The sequence below is a fragment of the Pelodiscus sinensis genome, chromosome 7, assembly GCF_049634645.1.
Source record: "Pelodiscus sinensis isolate JC-2024 chromosome 7, ASM4963464v1, whole genome shotgun sequence".
Classification (NCBI taxonomy): Eukaryota; Metazoa; Chordata; order Testudines; family Trionychidae; genus Pelodiscus; species Pelodiscus sinensis.
The window spans coordinates 28,456,758-28,479,622 of NC_134717.1; the positions used below are offsets into that span (position 1 = coordinate 28,456,758).

The following is a 22,865-nucleotide window of genomic DNA, read 5'->3' on the forward strand; positions in this document are numbered from 1 at the left end:
AAGGCCCCTGTGTGGCAGCAAGCTGGAGCCATGTGCCCAGGATTGGCACAGCACATGCTTAGGTTGCTGCATGATCCATGGCCAACAAGGCCCATGTGTGCAGTCCTTGGTCCCCTGCACAAGGGGACAGTGATGGCACTCACATGTTGCTTCCCTAGCTTCAGACGACACCTGGGACAGGTCTGAAGGGATGGCTTGTGGGTCCTGGCTGAGCGGCATGATGACACTGGCCTCCTCTGGCTCCTGTTCCCCCTCCTCCTCATCTGTGCCATCATCAGGGCCCTCTGCCCCAGGGTCGATGACCACCTGGGGGGAACGGACCGTCCCGCCCCCCAGGATGCAGTCCAGGACATTGAAGTAGGGGCAGCTGTCTGTATCTGCCCCTGGTTGGCAGCTGCCTGCTGTAGCCCTTGCATAGGCCTGCCGCAGCTCTTTTATCTTCATCCGCACCTGTTCCTAGGTGCGGATGTAGCCTCTGTCGGCCATGCTGGCAGCCATCCGGCCACAGAGGGACACGTTCCTGCATTTAGTGTGGAGATCATGGAGGTTGGTGGCATCCCCCCAAACCGCAATAAGGTCCATGATCTCCGCATTAGACTAGGAAGGCGCCCGACTCTTCTGGCCCCTCGCAGGCTCTTGGGAACTGGAGAACTGCTTCCGGAGACTGCTGGAGGGCTGGCTAGTACTGGCTGGCTCATTTTGTGCAACTGGGTCAGGGGCAGCAACAGAGTGGCTCAGGGCTGGCATGGCTGGTGCTAGTCACAAAGGTTCTGGGCAGACTCTGGACCTTTAAGAGCTCCGGAGGGGATGGGGAGGAGAAGAGTTTTCCTGGTGTGTGCCAGAGTGGCAGCAGGGCACCATGGGAAGGGCTGGAGGACCCCTATTTCGAAATAGCCCCTATACCCTATCTACACGGTGCTATTCCGAAATAGCTATTTCGGAATAGGCACTATTCCTTGTAGAATGAGGTTTACATATTTTGAAATAAGCCCTATGCTATTTTGAAATAATTTCAAAATAGCAGTTTGGCTGTGTAGTCGCTAGCAAAGTTATTTCAAAATAACAGCTGTTATTTCGAAATAACTTTGCCATGTAGACATACCCTAGGGCTGTGTCTACATTGGCATCCCTTTCCGGAAAAGGGATGCTAATGAGACACTTCAGAATTGCAAATCTGCGGGGGATTTAAATATCCCCCGCGGCATTTGCATTTACATGGCTGCCACTTTTTTCCAGCTTGGGGTTCTTGCCGGAGAAAAGCGTCAGTGTAGACGTGATTTTCTGTAAAATAAGCCCTTTTCCGGAAGATCCCTTATTCCTACTTGAAAGTCCGTGCTTTTCAGAGAAGCAAGGTATGAGAGATGCTGGATTGAAAGTAGGAATAAGGGATCTTCCGGAAAAGGGCTTATTTTCTGGAGAATCGCGTCTACACTGGCGCTTTTCTCCGGCAAGAACCCCGAGCCGGAAAAAAGCGGCAGCCATGTAAATGCAAATGCCGCGGGGGATATTTAAATCCCCCGTGGATTTGCAATTCTGAAGTGTCTCATTAGCATCCCTTTTCCGGAAAGGGATGCCAATGTAGACACAGCCTAGGAGTGTGGGTTACACAGCTGCATGCACAGATCATTGTGGCAGCAATACTGTGAGTGGGCTAAGGTCAATCAAATCCAAAATCTAAATGAAATTAGAGGGCTATTTTATATATGTCTTTACCTAGGATATTACAATTGCCTCTCTAAATCCTACTGTATGTCCTATACAAAATTTTAACATTTACAATCACAATTATTAATATATAAACTTCACCACCCAATGCCACCTTAGAAAATATCATCACTCAACCGCCACAATAATGGGAAGACATTACATGATGTTTTAGCACAAGTATGTCGCAAATCCAGCATCTCTCATACCTTGCTTCTCTGAAGTCAGTAAGAACATACATACTCTTCTTAATGCTTCCCTTAACTGAAAAGCTTTTTTTCAGTCTTGGCTGAGTGAAGTCTAAGCAAGCTAGATTATGTTCATTCAGTGCACAGTTCGGGCGCTAGGTAAACCGATCAGATATTCTGTTCTCCCTGTCTCTTCACACAAAAATCAGGGGATGTTTACAGTTGGTTAGAAAAGGGAATTTCCATTTTGCAATGTTTCGTTTCATTCCATTCCACATTGGAATGAACTGTCAACATTGTGGAATTTCCAGCAAAGTGGAACAATCCATTTTGGTACTTACCCATCGGTACTTACCCATCCCAGTTGTACGGGACAGTCCCAAAATGCAGTGTTCAATCCTTCGCCTGGGCTGAATAATCTCAGGATAGTATTTGTTCAGTATTCCCTGCAACGCCACTCCATGCCTGCCCAAGGCTCAGGGGCATGCCAGTTTCTTTCCAGAATGGGGGGGGGGGGTGGGGTTGGGGATGGGGGGGACAGCAGTGGGCCTTAACCTCACTTTACCACAGTTCCTTCTCCTCTTCTTCCCCTCTGAGGCCCAATCCACTAGCCAGGCTGAAAGCTGGATCTGGACCATGGTAAGAGTCAGTCAATGAGTTTAGGCCACTGTGGGGAGTCCTGAACCCTCCATCTGCCTTGGGCAGTGTGTACCAAGGATAGGGGCTGTTCTAGAGCACCCCAGCCTCCTCAGTGGGGCAGAAGGAAGCTTCTCACAGTAGCCCAGGCTCCCTGGGTGGCTCTTAGCATGGCCTGGCTCTGACCTCCAGCTTAGACAGGGGTCAGGGCATCAGGGGGTAGAGGAGAAGCAGAGGTGGGGCTAAAAGTGGGCGGGGCTCCTGCATGTATCCTGCCTTTGACGCAGGGAGTCTGTTTATAAACAGAGGTAGGGTGAGTGAAATAACAAAAAGCTTGTAATTAAAGGATCATTAAATGATCCCAAAAGCAATGTCAGGCACTCCAAAGTCAAAAGAGAAGAAACAAAGGGTGGGAATAAATGGTGAGAATAGAGAGAAGGAAATAGTGGTGTACCTCAGGGATCTGTACTGGGGTCAGTGCTGGTTAATGTATTCATAAATTATCTGGAAGAAAAAGGGAAATTGTGAGTAGGCAAAATGTGCAGATGATACAAAATGTATTTAAGACAGTTAAGTTCAAAGCTGACTGCAAAGAGTTACAAAGGATATCCAGAAATAGCTATTCTGCGACTTTTAAACAAGCCCGTTATGTCAAAATGGCTTTCAAAATAACTGGCTCACTATTCCAACATCCCTATAAATCTTATTCCATGAGGATTAAGGGAAGTTTTGGAATAGAATTCTATTTCAAAATACACTTGAAATGAGCTACGCAATTTGTGTAGCTCAAATTGTGTAGCTTATTTCAAGTTACAGGTGCAGTGTAGATGTACCCAAAGGGATTTCACAAAACTGGGTGACTGGACAACACAATGGCAGATGAAATTCAATGTTGATAAATGCAGAGTAATGCATGTAGCAAAATAAAATTCCAAATGTACATGCAAAGTGGTGGGTCTAAATCAGCTGAATTAATCAATAAAGAGATTTTGGAGTCTTTTTGAATAGCTGTCTGAAAATATTTGCTCCAAAGGTAGTGGCAATTAAAAAGCCTAACAGAATATTGGGGCTCATTAAGAAAGGGATAGATAATAAGACAGAAAATATTATATTGTCTCTATATAAATTCATTGTATGCCCACATATTGAATACTATGTGCAGATTTGATCACCCCATCTTAAAAAAGATACACTGGATTTGGAAAAGGTACAAAGAAGGGAAACAGAAATTATAGAAGTACCTAATACATTCTATATTATGAAAAGTCTTAGGGGTTAGTTTGTATCTTTAAAAACCATGATGAAGAGAGATTAAAAAAGACTGGGACTTTTCTATTTGGAAAAGAGATGATTAAGGGAGAGATATGACAGAGGTCTATATAATCATGAATGGTGTGAAAAAATGTATTAAGGAAGTTCTATTTACTCCTTCAAATAACACAAGAACTAGGAGTCACTCAGTGAAATTAATAGGTATCAGATTTAAAAGAAAAGAAAGTATTTCATCATAGTCAACTTGTGGAACCCTTTGCCAGAGGATGTTGTGAAGGCCAAGACTATAACAAAGTATATAAAAAAAAAAAGAACTCGATTCATTCATGGAGAATCTCTCCCTCAATGGTTGTTAGCCAGTGTGGGCAGGGACCCAGCACCATGTCCAACATGTCCCTTACCTCTGTTTGCCAGAAGCTGGGAATGGGAATGGGTACATCTACACAGCAGCACTATTTCAGAATAATAGACATTATTATTTATTTCAAAATAGACATTATTCTGAAATAACATAGTCCGCATCTACACACAAGCAGTTATTTCGACATAATGTCAAAATAATGTTGAGCTGGAGAACTGCTTACTCAGACTCCTATAACCCTCATTGTACCAAGATTAAGGGAAGTCAGAGGAAGAGTGCTCTATTTCAAAATAAGTGCTGTATAGACATTCCCAAATTTGAACTAAGCAATTTCAACTTAAGCTATGCAATTAGCATTGCTTACGTTGTGTAGCTTATTTCGAGTTTAGCCCTGCTGTGTAGGCGTACTCAGTGATTTCCTCTTGTGTTCTTTCCCTCTGAAGCACCTGGCATTAACTACTGTCGAAAGGCAGGATAAATGGACCACTGGTCTGACCAAGGAATGCTATTCTGATGTTCTTACATAAACCTAGATATATCTGCCCCCTGTTGTGACCTACTAGACCCTACACCTCTCCCAGAACTGAGATAGGAGTTTTGATGGGGTCTCTCTCTCTCTCTCTCTGCAGAGTTAGTAACAAAGTAATAGGGTGCATTTACACTGCACCCTTATCTCGGAATAAGTTTCTCAATTTGAGCTATGCAAATTGCATAGTTTGAGTTAATTTCGAAATAGCTTATTTTGTAATTTGGCACTGTCTACACAGAGCCAAATTTCAAAATAAACTGCTATTCTAAAACATCTCTTACTCCTCATGTAATGAGATTTACAGGGATGTCGGAATAGCAAGCCCATTATATTTAGAAATAACGAGCTTACTCAAAAGATGCAGAGAATAGCTATTTCGGGATACCAGAAGTATCCCTAAATAGCACTACTATGTAGATGTACCCTAAGAATATATATATTAAAATTCTAAACCTAACAACATGACTTGCTACAAGATGTCAGAACCTGTTGTTATCAGAGCCGATTGGGTCGAATATTTATTTGTCTTTCTTTCATATAGGAATTAGATGCAGGGCTCCTGCCAGCTAACTACTAATTTATCTGCCAGAAAACTAGAGATTCCAAGTGCCTAAATAGCCTCTGGAATAATGGTTAAAGTTGCCCCCCAAACCAAAATCTGAAATGGCACCCCTAGTAGAGTAGAGTGAGTGGCACCCACTCTAGCTTCCAATCAGGGAACTGAGCAGTCTATACATCCACCAGAAAGATAGCCAAAGAGGTGGCAGCTGGAGAGCTGGCTAACTTGCCTGCTGGCCAATGTCACAGCCAGGATGTGGTTAGTGTGACCTACCGCATAGGACCAGGAATCAGGCCAGGAGTGCTCACTGCAGGAATCAGGAGTCAAGCCAGGGATCAGAGCCAGAGCCAGAAACCAGGAGTCAAGTCACAGGTCAAAGCCAGCGTCAAAGAACAGAGCCAGAGTCCAAAGCAGGAATGAGGCTGGGGATCTGTTGTAACAGCAGGCCAGACACTGACAAGTTGCACAGACAAGCTCTCCCCCACCATGACTAAGTTGTACTATGTAAGCAATCAGTGGTCACAGGGTGTGCTGCCAAGAGGGTCTTTTGTGGGCAAGGCACCTGACAGAATTGCTGGGCTCCTGAGCAAGGTGTTGAGGGTCCGGCTCTAGGCTTTTGGAAGGGGTGGGGCTTCAGAAGAAGGGAGCCTTCCCAGCCAGCTCTTCAGCACCACCTGGGGCTCTGATGACACTACCTCGGGACCTTTTAAATCGCTTGGGCCCCGGAGCAGCTGCCCATTTTGTCCCCCTCGTCTGTGGGTGTCACTTCTGGTGGTGCTTAGTCTCCCATGGTTTACAGTGCATAGCTCGCAGCTCTGTCAGGGCTTGGGTTGCAGTAGTAACCCAGCTTCCTGCAGCCCTGCATTGTAGTCCTCTGCTTATCTTTGGCTCCCTTGCTGCTTGGCAAACTGACTTGGGATCCAGGGTCCTGAGGAGCGGGTCCTGAGGAGCCTGCCCTGTCATTGTCATCCAGGCAACTGGCTAATCAGGAAGCCAACCAGTAGGCAACTACCAAGAAGTTTGCAACACTGTATACTTTAGCCATTCCCTAACTATTAGGAATAGGATGAGATCTTCATGCGAGGTAGATATCAGATGTGAGGTTTTCGTGAACCTTCCTCAGAAGCATCTGGTACTCTTGATGACAGGATAATGAACTACATGGAGCTTGGGTCTTATCCACTGTGGCAATTACTATGTTGCTGTGGCAATTACTATGTTGCTGTGAAACCATACCAGCCAAGACAAATGAATGGAAACACTCCAGTGTAGCCACTTTATGGTCACTGAGGTTACAGCAGTTGGAAGAAAATCAGACTTTCAAAACTGAAGCCATGTCCATATTAGGAGCAACTTGCCTGTATAGCTAAACTGGTGCATACTATGCTGGCAAAGTGGTAATTGTACGGCTGTAGCTACATTGGCAAAAGGAGTTAAAACAGATCCAAAGATTGCCCTTGACCTCTGCTAGGGTTATACATGCAGAATAGCCTATTGTCTTTAAATAATTCATTGTTTATTATGCAATTTAAAACATTGCAAACACAGAGCTCACACATTACATTTCACAAGCTGTCAAAGGATATAGGTTTTTTCCATTCTGCTACCACTCAGGCGTCTGTCCCATTCCACAGGGACCATATGATTCATTTTCTGACCTTTGCAGCAGATGACGGAGCTGAAATATCCCAGAATGGAGAGCAAACAAACAAGACAAACCCACACCTTACCCATGCATAAATCCATATAAAAGTAACAAAGAGTGGACAAGACACAAACAGGATGAACTTACATGGGAAAACAGTCAGGTGGGGGGGAGGAGAAATATGCCAAAAGGATTATTCTGTGCCATCCCTATACAAGCAAAGCTCCCATTGAATTTTGGATTAGGCCCATAGAAAACTGCCCTCAATGATAACTGGGAGTGATGCATCCCTTCTCCTTTCCCTCTTTCCATATTATGAAAAACAATGAAAATTCAGGTACATCCCATTTTCCTGGCACAACCATACCCTTAACTTGCTTTAAGTTAGAATAAGAGGAACCTGAATATCAAATTTGGTGGTCCTAGCTTTTACTGTTTAGGAAGAGTTCTTGAACAAATGGACTTGCAGACAGACACACAGATAGACTCATAGACAGACACACAAACCTCTAAATATATACATAGATGGTGTTGAAAACAATTTGAAATGTGGATTTAAAATATGATAGCTGTACAAGATGTTTTCAGCAACAACAAACTGAATAGCTCTCAAAACAGCTAACCTTTTTCTGTCTTCCTTTAAAGTAGGCTTCATTACCCAATTCTATTAACTCAGTCTCATGCTTTTTCTCAAGCGTGAATTCATTTATTGCAGGATGAACAGCTTCCATCAGATCTAGAGTGTCTTCGAAAGAGTGAATCACTTCACCTTGTTTCCTTTTCTAGCTATTCTCAGGAGTTCTTTATACTATTAAGTATGTACTCGCTGTGGGAAAATGCTGACAATTCTGCACCCTCAACATTCAGACTGTATGCCGGAAATGTGTCTGATATTTACTGTACTTCAGATATGATAGGCTGCATTACACCACATTTCAATAATAGCGGTCACTGAGGAGTGAGTTGAAGGATGAACAGGTTAAATTATAAACCCTTGATTTCACAGACTGATAAAGTCCTTTTAATTTTTCAAAGTGAGTGCAAAATCACTTTAGACATTTTAAATTATACAGAAGTGAAAAATAGTTTTTCCATTTTCAGATATGATTTCCACACTTTTTCACATAAATATTTCAAAAATCAATTAAAATTCAATAGGTAGGTATGTAGATTCTATTTAAATCCATATTCACACTTTGTATCCAGTTCTGGTCACTAGATTTATAAAAGAATACAATAGAACTCGAAAAGATACCAAGAAGAACAACAAAAAGGAATAAGACTATGGAATGATTATTGTATAAGGAGAGGCTAAAAGGGATTAGGGCTGTTCATCCTGGAAAAAGAGATGACTAAGGCAGGGAAGTGATTGTGGTCTATAAAATAAAGTCATGAATAGTATAGAAAAAGGGTACTGAGAAGTGTTATTTACCCTTTCCCACAGTACAAAACCTGGGAGTCATCCAATAAAATTGCCAGACAACAGGTTTAATACAAGTAAGAAGAAACATTTATTCACCCAACATACAGTTAACTTGTGGAACTCATTGCCATGGGATGTTCTGATGGCCAAAAATATAACTCGGTTCAGAAAATAACTTCATGGAGGATAGGTTCATCCTTGGCCAAGATGGTCAGGGATGCAACCTCATGCTTGGGGCAACCTTAACCTCTGCTTGTCAGTAGCTAGAAGGCAAAGACAGAGCGGATTACTCCAACTGTCCTATACACTCCCCCAGAAGCTCTGGTATTGGCCCATCAAACATAGGATATTCATCTAAAGCAGTGGTCCCCAAAGCAGTGCCCACCGTGGCATTTGTGTGCGCCTGCTGAGTGACCAGGGCCAGCCCAAGCCATTCTTGCACCCCAGGCCCTGGGCACCCAGCGCAGGTGTGTCCCCTGGGCACACGACACATGCATGGTTCCCGCCCCCGGGTGCACGGTGCATGCGCAGCCCCTGCCCCTGGCTGCCCGGCAGCCCAAAAAGTTTGGGGACCACTGATCTAGAGGACCATTGGCCTGACCCAGTACACCAGTTCTTATATATTCTGCCTAATTAACTAAAAAAGTAAGGTCCTGTATGCTTATGCTTGCTTTATTAAATATGGACTCTTTCCCTACTGTAATTTTCTTCTCCATTTAATTAGCATTTACAGCTCATTGTCATTCTGGGAATTCAAAAGTCATGTTTAGTCTCTCTCTACTCATTCTAATAAAACATAGATAAACTCTCAGATTGTACTTGTATCCAGTGAGCATTATACCAGAAAACAATACTCATGTTGCACTGATTTGTAAATGTGATGGCACCAGAGCAAACGTTCAGATGTAATGTCTTGCTTGGGTTGGGGGCTTTGGTTTCTTGGGTTCTTATTCAAACACCACCAATTTCTAATGCCACTTACTTGGCTGGTTCACTAACCATTTTAGGTGATCAAGATTAAGCATTTTTTTATACATTTGAACCTTCTTAATCTGGGTGTCTGTGGTCCAGGAACACTCGTAGTTCAGACCCCTGCATGGCTGGGGCGGCAGTGGTGGCTCCCCACTGTGGGGACGGGGAGCCCTGAGCCTCTCGAGCCAGATCCAGGCAAGCCACAGGCTGGATCTGGCCCACGGGCTTTGCTAGGCCGGGGAAAGAGGAAGCAGCTCAATTAGTGTTGCTGTAGCAATGACAAATCTGAATTTCCTGGCACTTGTGAATACGAAGTCTCAACCATACATTTCATGGATTTCTAAATCTGTTAGAAGAGTGGCAGATAAATGAGCACTCTCTGTTTATAATGTACATCAATACAATACATATTTTAAAAGCACACACTCTCTGTACTTCACCTCAGAGAGCAAATCCTCCTATGTCTAAACAGAAATTGTTCTTTTGGGCTATGCCAAAATCAGAGACAAACCACCCTGACTAGACTTCCTGAAAAAGCATCTGAAACTGAGCTTTACTTAAAAAAAGTATTAGCTAGATCCTCAACTGGTGTAAATCAGTGCAGTTCCAAGGAACTCAATGGCACTAGTCTGATTTACACCGGCTGCAGATCTGAGCCTCAATTTGCTAAAGCAGCATTCCCAAACTTTTTAAAAATAAAGCAAAGGGGCCAAACTTCACCTCTGGGCCAGGACCCAAAGGATATGTCTACACAGCAGAGCTAAATCTGAAATAAGCTGCGCAACTTGACCTACATCAATAGTGTAGTTTAAGTTGAAATAACTTATTTCGGCTTTTGGCACTGTCTACACAGCAATATGTCTGAGAAAGAGTATTCTTCCTCTGATTTCCCTTAATCCTCGTAAAATGAGGGTTACAGGGGTTGGAGAAAGAAGTCCTCCAGCTCAACATTATTTTGACATTATGTCAAAATAACTGCTTGTGTGTAGAAGCAGACTATGTTATTTCAGAATATCTAACGTTATTCTGAAATAACTAGCCAATTAGCCCGTCATAAGATGGGATTTTCATGTCTCTCCTCCATGTCAGTCTTCTCTCCTGAGCTTCCAGTCTTTCGCTCCGTCTCTCTCTCTCTCTCTCTCTTTCTCTCCTCCTCCTCTTGCCTCCCTCTCTCTTTCTCTCTCTCAGCTCTCCTCCCCTTCCTGCCTCTCTCTCTGTCACGGCTGTTTGGGCTCCGCACTCCCCATGCTGCATGGGGACTGTGGAGCGCAAATGGTTGCTTGTGCCACTTGCTCCCCCACGGCGGCCAAGCTGAGTGGCGCAGAAGTCAGCTGAGTGCCACAGCGGGAGGTGAAGGGGGGCGGAGCGGTGACATTCACAGCCAGGGGGTGGGGCCTGGAGCAACTGTCATGCCGCATGTCACTACCCTGTCCCCCTTCGCCTCCTGCCGTGGCGCTCAGCTGACTTCTGCGCCGCTCAGCTGGGCCACCATGGGGGAGCAAGTGGAGCAAGTGGCCGTTTGGGCTCCCCTGCGGTGGCCCGGCTGAGCGGCACGGAAGGGGAAGGGGAAGGGGAAGGAGAAAAGGAAGGGGGGCGGGGTGGTGACGTACACGGCCAGGACCCACCCCCTGGCCATGTACGTCACCGCCCCACCTCTCTTCCCCTACTCCCACGAAAGCTCATCATCTAATAAACCATCTTGTTAGTCTTTAAAGTGCTACATTGTCCTGCATTTTGCTTCATCTACCCCAGACTAACACGGCTACATTTCTATCACTATCCTACTGCCATGGTGTTCGACTGACTTCTGCGCAGCTCAGCTGGGCCGCAATGGGGGAGCAAGCGGCACAAGCGGCCGTTTGGGCCCCACACTCCCCATGCAGCATGGGCCGCCCAGAGGGAACAGCCAGCATTTCAGGCAACAGTGCCGCCCAGAGGGAACAGCCAGCATTTCAGCGTTACAGACTCTCAGACATTGGGCTACTATATATATATATATATATGATGCTGCTGTGTAGACATACCCAAAGAGTTAATCTTTGTAAAATGGTGCAGATTTCAACCACTTCTATCTGCAGTGCAAAAGTGTGCCCCAACATGCATTTCTCTGTCTTAATTCGGATTGCCTTTCACTTGAACCAGGATGGAGCCATACATATGACTAGCAGTCTTCATAGACCTGGTATTAAAGAGGAGAGCAAGCACCTCTGGCATTGCTGGTGAGCCACATTTGACCAGCAGGCCACCTTTGAAACAGACATCCTCTTGAATATCATTTTATCTTAGCTGTCATATTTATCACAGAGTTGCTGCAGATTTCCTAATGATTTTTTGATTTTTGCAGAAATATGTTGGAAAAAAAATGGAAAATGGACTAGTGCCAAGACCTCAAAGGCAACAGTGTACTTTTTATGAGAGATCCCAGTTGAGGAAGGTCAGTGGATCTGTGTTTCCAGTGCAAGTTGATTCTAGGCACACTGCTCTTATGCAGTTCCCGATCTCTACTGCAACACAAAGCCCTGATCCACTAACTAGGGCTATCTGACTTCTAAAGATGGTGGGAAGCTGATGTGAAAATAAATGACACCATTGCAGAATTATTGTTTTCCAGACCAGAGGATACGCCTCTAAAACACAAAGAATGTCTGTTTTTAGTTGTGAGTTCTCACTATTTCCCCAGCCACAAGGCACGCGTACAGATTGAAGCTGTTACATGACAGGGACTCGGGGTAGGATTAAAAACGGCACCACAATGAAGAGCAGCAAAACTTTTAAGACCCCTGCGTAGACCGTCCAAAGAAATCAATGGTTATTCTCCCCAAGAGGCTTCCCTCCCCAAGCTTAGTGGGATGATGGAGAGCCCTGAAGTACAAAGGAAGCCCCTCCTTCTTTCCCAAAAGAAAAGAAAAAGTCACCCTTGTTCCAACCTGCCATCTTTCCTTCCTGCTGATTCTAACAGATGGCAGCAGCAGGGACTAGGCCAGTGTATTTAACAATAACATCAGAACCATACTTTCTGTGTCCTCATAAACCCAGCAAGCCAAATTCAGACCTGATCTAAGCAGGATCTGAATGGATTTATCCCAACTCTGTATTTGATCTAGTTAGTGTATAGGTGCAAGGTAAATCAGGCATGAACCTTACAGAAAAAATGGCAAGTGAGCTTATCTGTCATTATCTGAAATAAACTAATGGAGGCATACATAGAGTCGTTCAGTGTTACCTTTTAACGAATGCATTTGCTCAAAATTACTTGGATAATGACACCCTTTTGTTTAGAGAGAGGGTGAGAGCTACTAGGTGAAACCTGTCTGCCTTGCTGTATATAGCCCTGGTATCATTCTTGGTTTGATAATTAAGATGAAGAAGTTAAAAAAAATTAAAAATCACTTGGCACCAGAAAATGTTAAAAATCACAGTGACAAATGTGTTACAGATTGCTGTACTGACAGCTTCTTGACAAGCAAATATAAAGCCTCAAGTACAGTATGTATGGACTGGCTCATACCCCCCTAATATGTGGGTGTGCATTGCTAAGTATCATATAATATGGTCTACTGTGCTTATGCCTGCATGCTCATTGTCCAGGATGTTATGCACACAGGCATTAGGGACTAATTCACTGGTGTAATTGTGTATAACTCCATTGCACACACTTACAACAACTCTGAATTTTGCATTTAGTATTGGTGTTTATAAAGCATTGAGCTTGTAATTTCATTTTCATTTGAACTTATGAAACCAATTCTCTCACTCATACCAGAATTACAATGCTGGAACTCAATTTACTTCAGCTGAGTCCCTTCTGAGTTAACAAAGTAAGGAGAGAAAAACCCCATGATAGCAATCCTGATCTTGCTTGTAAGTCAAAATTAACTCCATCGATATCAGGTACCAGTGTACAATTGCAACAAATGAAATCTGATTCAAATCATAAGAACACAAGAATAGTCACATTGGGTCAGACCAATAGTCCATCTAGCCCAGTATCCTGTCTGCCGATAGTGGCCAATACCAGATGCCCCAGAGGGCATCTTATATTGTGGGAATATTCCCCCTTACTCTCCTCTTTTCTAAACTGAAAAATCCAAGTCTTTTTAATCTCTCTTCATATGGGATCTTTTCCAAACCCCTAATCATTTTTGTTGCCCTTTTCTGAACCTTTTCCAATGCCAATATCTTTTTTTAGATGAGGCGACCACATCTGTACACAGTATTCAAGATGTGGGCGTATCATGATTTTATATAGAGGTAATAAGATATTTTGTCTTATTCTCTATCCCTTTTTTAATTATTCCTAACATTCTATTTGCTTTTTTGACTGCCACTGCACACTGAGTAGATGTTTTCAGAGAACTATCCAGAATGACACCAAGAGCTCTCTCTTGAGTAGTTGTAGCCAAATTATTCTCCATCATATTGTATGTATAGCTGGGATTATTTTTTCCAATGTGCATTACTTTACATTTATCAACATTAAATTTCATTTGCCATTTTGTTGCCCAATCATTTAGTTTGATGAGATCTTCTTTAAACTCTTCATGGTCTGCTTTGGACTTAGCTATCTTAAGTACTTTGGTAACATCTGCAAATTTTGCCACCTTTCTAACCCCTTTCAGCGTTTACCCTTTTCTCTAGATCATTTATAAATAAGTTGAATAGGATTGGTCCCAGGACAGACCCTTGAGGGACTCCACTAGTTACCTCTCTCTACTCTGAAAACTTACCATTTATTCCTACCCTTTGTTTCCTGTCTTTTAACCAGTTATCAATCCACGAAAGGACCTTCCCTCTTATCCCATGACAACTTACTTTACTTAAGAGCCTTTGGTGAGGCACCTTGTCAAAGACTTTCTGGAAAACTAAGTATATTATAGCCACTGGATCCGCCTTGTCCACATGTTTGTTGACCTCCTCAAAGAACTCTAGCAGATTAGTAAGGCATGATTTCCCTTTACAGAAACCATGTTGACTTTCTCCCAACAAATTATGTTCATGTATGTGTTTGACAATTTTATTCTTTACTATTGTTTCAACTAATTTGCCCAGTACTGACATTAGACTTACCGGTTTGTAATTGCCAGGATCACCTCTAGAGCCCTTTTAAAATATTGGTGTCACGTTAGCTATCTTCCAGTCATTAGGTATGGAAGCTGATTTAAAAAGATAGTTTACAGACCACAGTTTCTGCAATTTCACATTTGAGTTTTTTCAGAACTCTTGGGTCAATGCCATCTGGTCCTGGTGACTTGTTACTGCTAAGTTTACCAATTTGTTCCAAAACCTCCTCTAATTACACCTCTATCTGGGACAATTCCTCAGATTTTTCACCTAAAAAGAATGGCTCATGTTTGGGTATTTCCGCAATATCCTCAGCCATGAAGACTGAAGCAAAGAATTCATTTAGCTTCTCCGCAATTACTTCCTTTGTAATTTGCAGATAGTAGGCTAGTTTGACATGAATTCAGGTTGAACCTCTCTGGTCTAGCACTCCCTGGGTCCAGCAATATCCGTGGTCCTGCAGGACCATGGATGTTGGTGGAGGAGAGAACCCCTGGACTAGATAGCCCCGGCTTGGGACAGCAGAGTCCCAGCACCCCGGGGCAGCCTCGGGGCTGTGGAGGTCCAGTGACCCAGGGAAGAAGCATCATGGTGGCCTGTGGCTGGCCATGTTGCTCCAGAGGCCCCAGGACAACGGAGCCCCGGTGACTCTGGAACAGTGGAGCCCTAGTGGCCCCAGAGCAGCTGAGCTCCAGTAGCCCTGGGGATTCCAAAATCTGACAGCCTTGGGGCAGTGGAGCCCCAGCAGACCTTCCCTCGTCCAGCAAACTCCCTCCTTCAGGACCGGTCAGGTCCCAAGGGTGCTGGAACAGGGAGGTCCAGTCTGTCTAGCGCTAGACATTTGTATGTTTGTGAACACATAGATCGGGATCAAAGCATATAATACAGGATAACCTAGTGTGAAATGATCATGTGTGCAAAGGCACAGCAGCTGATAATCCATGATATGCAGCTATGCTCACCTATGTATCAGAGATGAGATCAAAGCCTAAAGTATGCTATATCTGCTGATGTGTTGTACTGGCTCATAGAGGAAACATCAACATGTAATGTGTCCTTCATTGGGATTTTAAACCTTTTAGGTGCCAGATAGTATTTATGTGATATTTAATTAATCCTCAAGCCAAAGAATGCCATTTTTAGAGGACTCTACAGAAATAACAGGACTAACAATAACTTTTGGCTTCTTCCTCAGGTCTGCTGAAGTCAGATCATGTATTTTTCCTGAGTCCCTTTGAGAAATCAATATAAACCGAAGACTAACAGCAATGTAGTACATTTGCTGCTATGCCATGCCCTATTTATAGGCCTGTATGCAGGGGTGTGCGCACAAAGGATGTGAATGCTGGCCCCGGGCTGCACGCAGTGTTTCAAAGCGGCAGCGCCGTGTGGAGCCCAGGGTCAGCTGAATCCTCTGCTGGCTCCTTGCTCCCCGCAGTGCTTTCTCCTTTGGGGCTGTTGCTGTACTTCAAAGGGAGAGGTGCCCTTACCGATTAATCGAATAGTCGATGCAAATTGCATTGACTATTCAATTAGCCCATTAATCTAAATGTAACATTCCCTAGTTCTGAAGGGTCATAAAGAGGTCTCATTTCTTTAACATATTTCTACAGGCAGATAAATGGATAGATACTGGCACAGTCACTCAAAAATGGTTTGGCCCAGAAATTCCAACATTTATTTTAATTTGTTGGTCTTGATGATGACTAGTGTCATCCAAAAACACTTTGATAGGGCTGAGAGGAATTATTTTATTCTTAATTTAGGTTTCACATCCTCAACCTGTAGTTCTCATAAAATCATCATGACCCTTGAGCTCTGTTCAGGCTTAATAAAAATTGGTATGCCCCAATGACGGATTTAATAAAAATCTCCATAGCTTTAATGCATGAAACACACTTTTTATGAAGTGCGCATGGCACTGATGACTGTTTCATGTAAATTCATAAATATAGGACTTTCATTTCATAGCTAAGATCTTCCAAACTAGTTTTCATCTCCGAATGAATTTTTAATGGCATTTACATATGTCCTGAAATAATTTTCTTAAACAGCACTGCTACCAGTCTTATCTTTAGCATTGTGAACAGTGACACCCCAAATACACCCTTCAATAAATGGTTTATATAGAAGTGCAAACAGGTGCAAACTTACATATTTGTCACATCAGGTGCAGAGATGGAAATAACCTTGAGAACATTATTATGGAAAGATGGTTGATGGATCATTGTTAAGACCTTTATTATGGATATTTTTAGTGAAAGACATACATAGTCACCAGCAGTAAACAAAAATGTATAACCCATGACTTGTACTATATATCCCTGACTAAATCTTGAGGACTGTGCCAGTGGGCACCATCAGGGCCCAGGATGGCAGCAGAATGTGGCCAGGACCTCAGCTGGTGCCATGGGCATTGGCAAGGCTGGCAGGCTCCTTACCCGACTCACTGGAAGCAGCAACATTCCCTTCCTTCAGCTCATAGCTGAGCTCCATGTATGGCCTACATCCCAAGCATCAGGAACTGCTGCCAATGAGAGCTGTGGGGGCATGACTGAGGGTGGAGGCAGCACATACTGCTCACATATGAAGGAGGGGCATGTTACGTGTTCTGGGGATCCCCCCCAGATAAGCACCACCCAGATCCCTCACCTCCTCCCATGTTCCAATCCCCAGACCCGAGCTCCCCAGACCCAAACTTCTGCTGCTGCTGGAAGGAGGAGGGCACTGGCCGGAGACCACTCTTTCAGTGACCAGTGTGGGTGGCCAATGGAATGTTCAAGCTGCTCAGAGGGTCCCTGGGCCTGCTGCACAGACTGCTGTAGAACTCATGGAGGTCCTGGAAAGTCACAAAATCCATGACTTTTGTGACCTCTGTGACAAATCCATAGCCTTTGTTATCATAGTAGGCAATAACCCACACGGAACTGCATTGATTGTGCATGGCAAATCACTTGGAGGTCAGCTGCTTTCATAGAATCATAGAGCACTAGAACTGGAAGTGACCTCGAGAGGTCATCTAGTCCAGTCCCCTGCCCTCACAGCAGGACCAAGCACCATCTAGATCATCCCTGATAGATGTCTGTCTAACTTGCTCTTAAATATCTCCAGAGATACAGATTCTACAACCTCTTTAGGCAATTTACGGTATTCCAGTGTTTAACCACCCTGACAGTTACGAAGTTTTTCCTAATGTCCAACCTAAACCTCCCTTGCTGCAATTTAAGCCCATTGCTTCTTGTCCTATCATCAGAAGCCAGAGAACAGTTTTTCTCCTTCCTCCTTGTTAACACCCTTTTGGATACTTGAAAACCGCTATCATGTCCCCTCTCAGTCTTCTCTTTTCTAAACTAAACAAGCCCAGTTCTTTCAGTCTTTCCTCATAGGTCAAGTTTTCTAGACCTTTAATATTTTTTGTTGCTCTTCTCTAGACCTTCTCCAATTTCTCCACATCTTCCTTGAGATATGATGCCCAGAACTGGACATAATACTCCAACTGAGGCCTAATCATTGCAGAGTAGAGAGGAGTAGAACTTTGGGCTCAAACTAGCGCTGGATAAAGGAGGCTTCAGAAAATTCTGCTACAAAGTCACCAATATTCAGACATGGAGAATTTACTCATACAAATTAAATGAAAGAAAAATCCATTTGTGCATGCTACATTAATGGTGAGGAGTTCATAAGGGTAGTTTATTTCATCTGTAATTTTGCAAGCCCTTCCCCTTTGTTCAATGCCTCTCTGCTTCTGAAGATAATTGGTTTATTGTCCTTACTCAGAGTAGGAGTGGAAGAGGTACAAATGCAATCTGTAGAGTTTAGTAATATAGACCAGGATTGGGGCGGTGGCTGGCAGGAACCAGAGGTCTTTGCATGTCATGCTCTATCTTGAGCCAAGGGGAAGTGGAAAAGGTTGTGGCAATTTGATTTGGTCTTGAAAATTAGTTGCAGCCTTTAAGGTTCATGACACATTTCCATTGAGTCCTTCAGCTAGGTAAATTTTGGCCATGCCTGCTATAAAAATTAGTTTGTCCCAGTTCCACATAAGAGCTTATCTCTTTTAATTAAAAAAAACAACTCCACAAACCAAGCCCAAGTCACTTAGCCTCTGTGTGCCTCTGGTCTCCATCTGTAAAATAGAAATAGTATCTCCCCACCTCAAAGGCATGTTGTGAGGATAAATACATGAAGGAGTGTGAGGGGCTCAGATAATACATTGTAGAGAAAGGATAAAATTCTTGAAAAATAAAAAAAAATAAAAACTAGAGAAAATTCCCCTCTGGTGGCAGCATGGTCTGATCTCCATAGGAAGACATGAACAGATTTGAGTGTAACACTTGATGTCTGACTCACAGGAAGAATGGAAAGAGAGCTAGAGATAATTCCATGACTCAGTTCAATGTCAGATCCATGACCCTCTCTGTTATCTGCCTAATATTGATTGGTTAAGACAAAGTTTTGAGAGGCCTGACACCTGGGCTCTATTTCTGGCTCTTAAGCAGGGGCATGTGTGAAGGAGTGGAGCACAAGCAGGGACATCTCCAATCAGTGGGAGCATAGAATGTCTCAGGCCATGAGGGGAGGAGGAGGGGGAGATCCAAGTATCCAGCTCCTCTGGCTGCTGGGGGAAAGCAAGCTCCCCTGGCCAGAGGGTGAGAAGGGAGGAGAGCAGCCCCCTAGGCTGTAGGGGGAGGGTCAGGAAGTGCCACTCCAAAAGCAAATACATTTTTATTCCCGTGCATGCTCTTGATCTGAAGAGCAGTTGTTGTATGATCTTGGATGGCTTCTTATTTTGGGTGCCCACATTGAGATACATAGGACTGGACTGTCAGAGGAGAAGAGCATTTACCGCTGCAGCTGGTTTCATAGGAAGCTCAGTGCCGCTGACAATCGAGCACCACAAGACTAAAGTTGGACACCAAAAATATTGAGGAACCCAAAACTAGAAGACCTAAATCTCTATCTTCCCATCAGTGCACTGAGGATAGTAATGCATTCCCACAGGAAACTCACAGGGATTCTGTGAAGCAGGTAGACAATATTTTTTTCAGTGAGACCATTTAATGAATTTTGGTACTGGTCATGGGCCAACTCTCCCTCCCCCTCCCCCAGAAGGGGCAGAGTCTGGAGTGGAAGGGGTGGGGCTAGGGATTAGCCTCCCCACAGAGTTGTCTGGGGCTGGAGGCTTTCAATAAAAACAGAGCAAAGGGCTTCCAGCTCTGGCCCTTGCCAGGGTAGCGCTGCACCGGGAGTTGGGAGCCATTTAAATAGCATCCTCCTACCTGAGCTACTACCTGGAAATTCGGTGGCACAGGCAACAAGATATAAATAGAAAACAGCAGGATACAGTCTATGGCCCGGATCAAAGTGTTAGGTGAGCCGAATCTGGCCTCCATGTGCATCTTGCCCAGCCCTGTTGTAAAGCATAACTAATTGCTTTGTAAAAACTTTGAGAGTGTTGCATAAAACACACAATATAAATGCAAGCAAAGCGTTATTGAAGTTAGCTTAATTATTAGCATATTGTTATTAGCTCCTACACGTAGCCTTTGGCTTTTAGAACCTATTTTATTAAGGACACAGATGGTATTACATACTCTGTACAAGAAGATCCCTGGAATTGTAATCTGTCCCTTGATTTCAATGGGCTTTGCATTAGGCCCCTAAAGGACAATACCTCTAATAGTGCTGCACCCTTTTGTGTTCCATTACAGTACTTGGGAGCGGCCTGAGACCAGCTGTGGCAGCTGGTGCCCCAGGCGGAAAGCATGATCTGTGCCCCTGCCTGCAGGGCCGTCAGTGGACTGACGTCATCATCGGGCGCCCCGGGCAGCGGCCGAGTCCGCCTATAGTCACAGGCTGCCCCTGACAGTACTAACATGGGGTTAAATCCAAATATGGAACATGAATTCATTACTTTGGGCCAAATTCTTCACTAATTTACACTGTGTGCAATCCACTTATACAGTTCCATTGACTGTAAAATGTAAACCAGGACCCAGTGCAGCCCTTTCTGTCCTATTAGTGAAGATAGTCTTTCCTCTCCTCAAGTACAGTAGTTACATTCACATTTAATAAATGATATTAAAGCATACACACTTTACCTAACCTTATTTTTAATGCAGTCACATGCAACTTTTATTACATTGTTTTTATGAAAGCCTCTCAAGTTCTGCCACTAGCAAAAATTATTAGCATAGATCAGATAAATAGCAAAGCATTAATTATTTAAAAAAGAACACATAACTTTTCCATTGTACACTCTCCTATCAGGCAAAGCCAAGAACACTCCATCACCCTAGCAGGTATTTATCCTGAAGAAATGAGTATGACATTACAGTTGCTTATTACAGACTGCCAAGTCATGGCATTAATGAGAGTAGGAAAAAAAGTACAACATGATTCATGACATTTACTGAATCTTCTGCCCTAGCTGTCAGGAAACAATGGATCTTCTTAGTTAATCACCAAGATCTTTCTAATTACTTATGTATAATTTTATTTATAATTCTGAGATGTTACAACACCATCTGTGCCTGCGTATATATCCAAAAGGATTACAGATGAGGTGTCAAGTGTTCTGAAGCAATACACATTAATAGTAACAGAAAATGCAATAATTTTTATAATAGCAACGGCAGTAACTGTGCTACTCTCAACACGAAGGTAAAGCTAAGTGACATTAAAGACAAATGGAAGACAGTTCATGGAGGAAAAAATAATCAACTGTGAAATATATAACAGCGGACTCCTAGTTAACAGTTGAGTCAAAAAATGGAGCTAAGGACTTGATTCAGAAAAGGGTTTAGGTGCCTAAATCCCAGAATCAGCCCCCAGGGGTTTCACAAACTTACACGCAGCTACCTCTAAATCCCTGTACGTGCCTTAAAAAAATTAACTCAGGCCTGTATTACTCCCGACTCCGTGGTGGGACACCATTCCCCCACAAGCCACCACTAAGGAGGATGGACTCCGAGACAAACACACACAGCAGTGTTGCACACAGCACATGGTCAGGCCCATTGTCTCGGGCAGCATGCACTCCTGGGAAGGCATGGTGAAGCAAAGGACACTGAGCCCCTGCTAGCGGAGCCTGTTGGGAGGGGAAGGAAGTTGAGGAAACCCCAGTAGCACCCTCCCTGGCAAGCAGTATCTCCCCCCCTTCTCCAGCGGGTAGGGATAGAAGTCCTCTCCTTGCAGGATGCCACCACAGCTGGACCCAGCATGCGCATGGCATGGAGGGAAGCCAAGCCACCCCATTGCCCCGCTTCCACCCACAGGCTCCTGGCTTGGTCATCACCTTCCCAGGCCTGCTTGTACCTGGGATGTGGAGGTAGCGAGGCTCCCCCAGGAACATATAAACCCCTGCAGGAAAGGGCCCGCTGTGTAGGCCACAGATGGCCTTGCTCCAAGCACATTGCCTTCGTCTAACTCAAGACCTTTCGGTGTGGCCTCAGAGATGAGGGGTAGGCTTCATGCACAGTGTATCCCGGGATGACTGCCCTTCTCTCTGTTCTTCACAGCTGGATCAGCTGTGAGTGAGGCACCCGCAACACTTCCCATGCCAGTCTCCCAACCCTGTGGGAGCCGCTGCCACAGAGGACCCTGTGAGGGCCTGGAGTGGGAACATATCACCTGCCTGTGTGGCCTCCAGCAGTCTCTGGAGTGGCAGGACCAGCAGTGGGCAGCAGACCAGGAGCTGCGCCGCACCACCTGGAGGGAGCTGGCACAAGAGACCCGCGGCATGTGAGTGGCATACACAGCTGCCATCAACCGCCTATTGCTGCCATTGGGCAGTCAAGCAGCCACCCTCCTTCTCTCGCTCCTGCTTGTCCCCCTTACTCTTCCATTCCTTCCCCTCCCAGCAGACTCTGCTAGCAGGGGCTTGGTGTCCTCTGTCTTGCCATGCCTGCCCTGGACCACATGGTGCCCTCAAAGAGTGGGCCTGACTATGTGCTGTGTGCAGCACTGCTGTGTATGTGTGTCCTTCCAGATTTTCCGCCTAACTCCCCCCCTGTGGCAGCTGAGCTACACAGGAATCAAGTGCTGGCTTGCTTGCTCTCTCACTCATTCATTCACACATGTAAACTTTTCCTTTCAAAAGTCTCCTTCAAAAACTTATTCTGTTCTAAGCTGCACAGGACAGACCAAAATTAGTGGTGACTCTTGGGTGTCTTATCTAATATATATTTGAGAGAGTTTGTCTGTGAGTCTGTCTGTCTGCTCATTCAATAATTCCTTCTAAACAGTAAGAGCTAGGACCTCCTAAATGGTAAGAGCTTTGTGAAGGTGAGACTGGAAAACCTCTGGGGAAGAGAGCTTCTACCAGCACCATCACCCTTCCCTAGGGAACCCCATTCCAGCAATTCACCACCCTCCCAATAACATAGTAAGAAAGTCATACCTGCATGACCACAACCCTGATGCTCAGTCTCCCTGTGCCAAACTCATTGCCCCCAAAGAGCAGTAGTTGTCCAGAGTGGTGAGCTTCCACAGAGCAATGGCGACCCATCACTGG

The 22,865-nt window shown here is 44.4% G+C and overlaps 1 long non-coding RNA gene across 1 annotated transcript in view; it reads right to left on the reverse strand.

The window, feature by feature from the left end:
* LOC142830171 (uncharacterized) overlaps positions 1–22,865 on the reverse strand; it is a 38,383-nt gene that overhangs the window by 967 nt on the left and 14,551 nt on the right. The window contains exon 3 of the long non-coding RNA XR_012905165.1: positions 2,983–3,032. This is a non-coding gene — a long non-coding RNA (uncharacterized LOC142830171). The remainder of the gene's footprint in view (positions 1–2,982; positions 3,033–22,865) is intronic.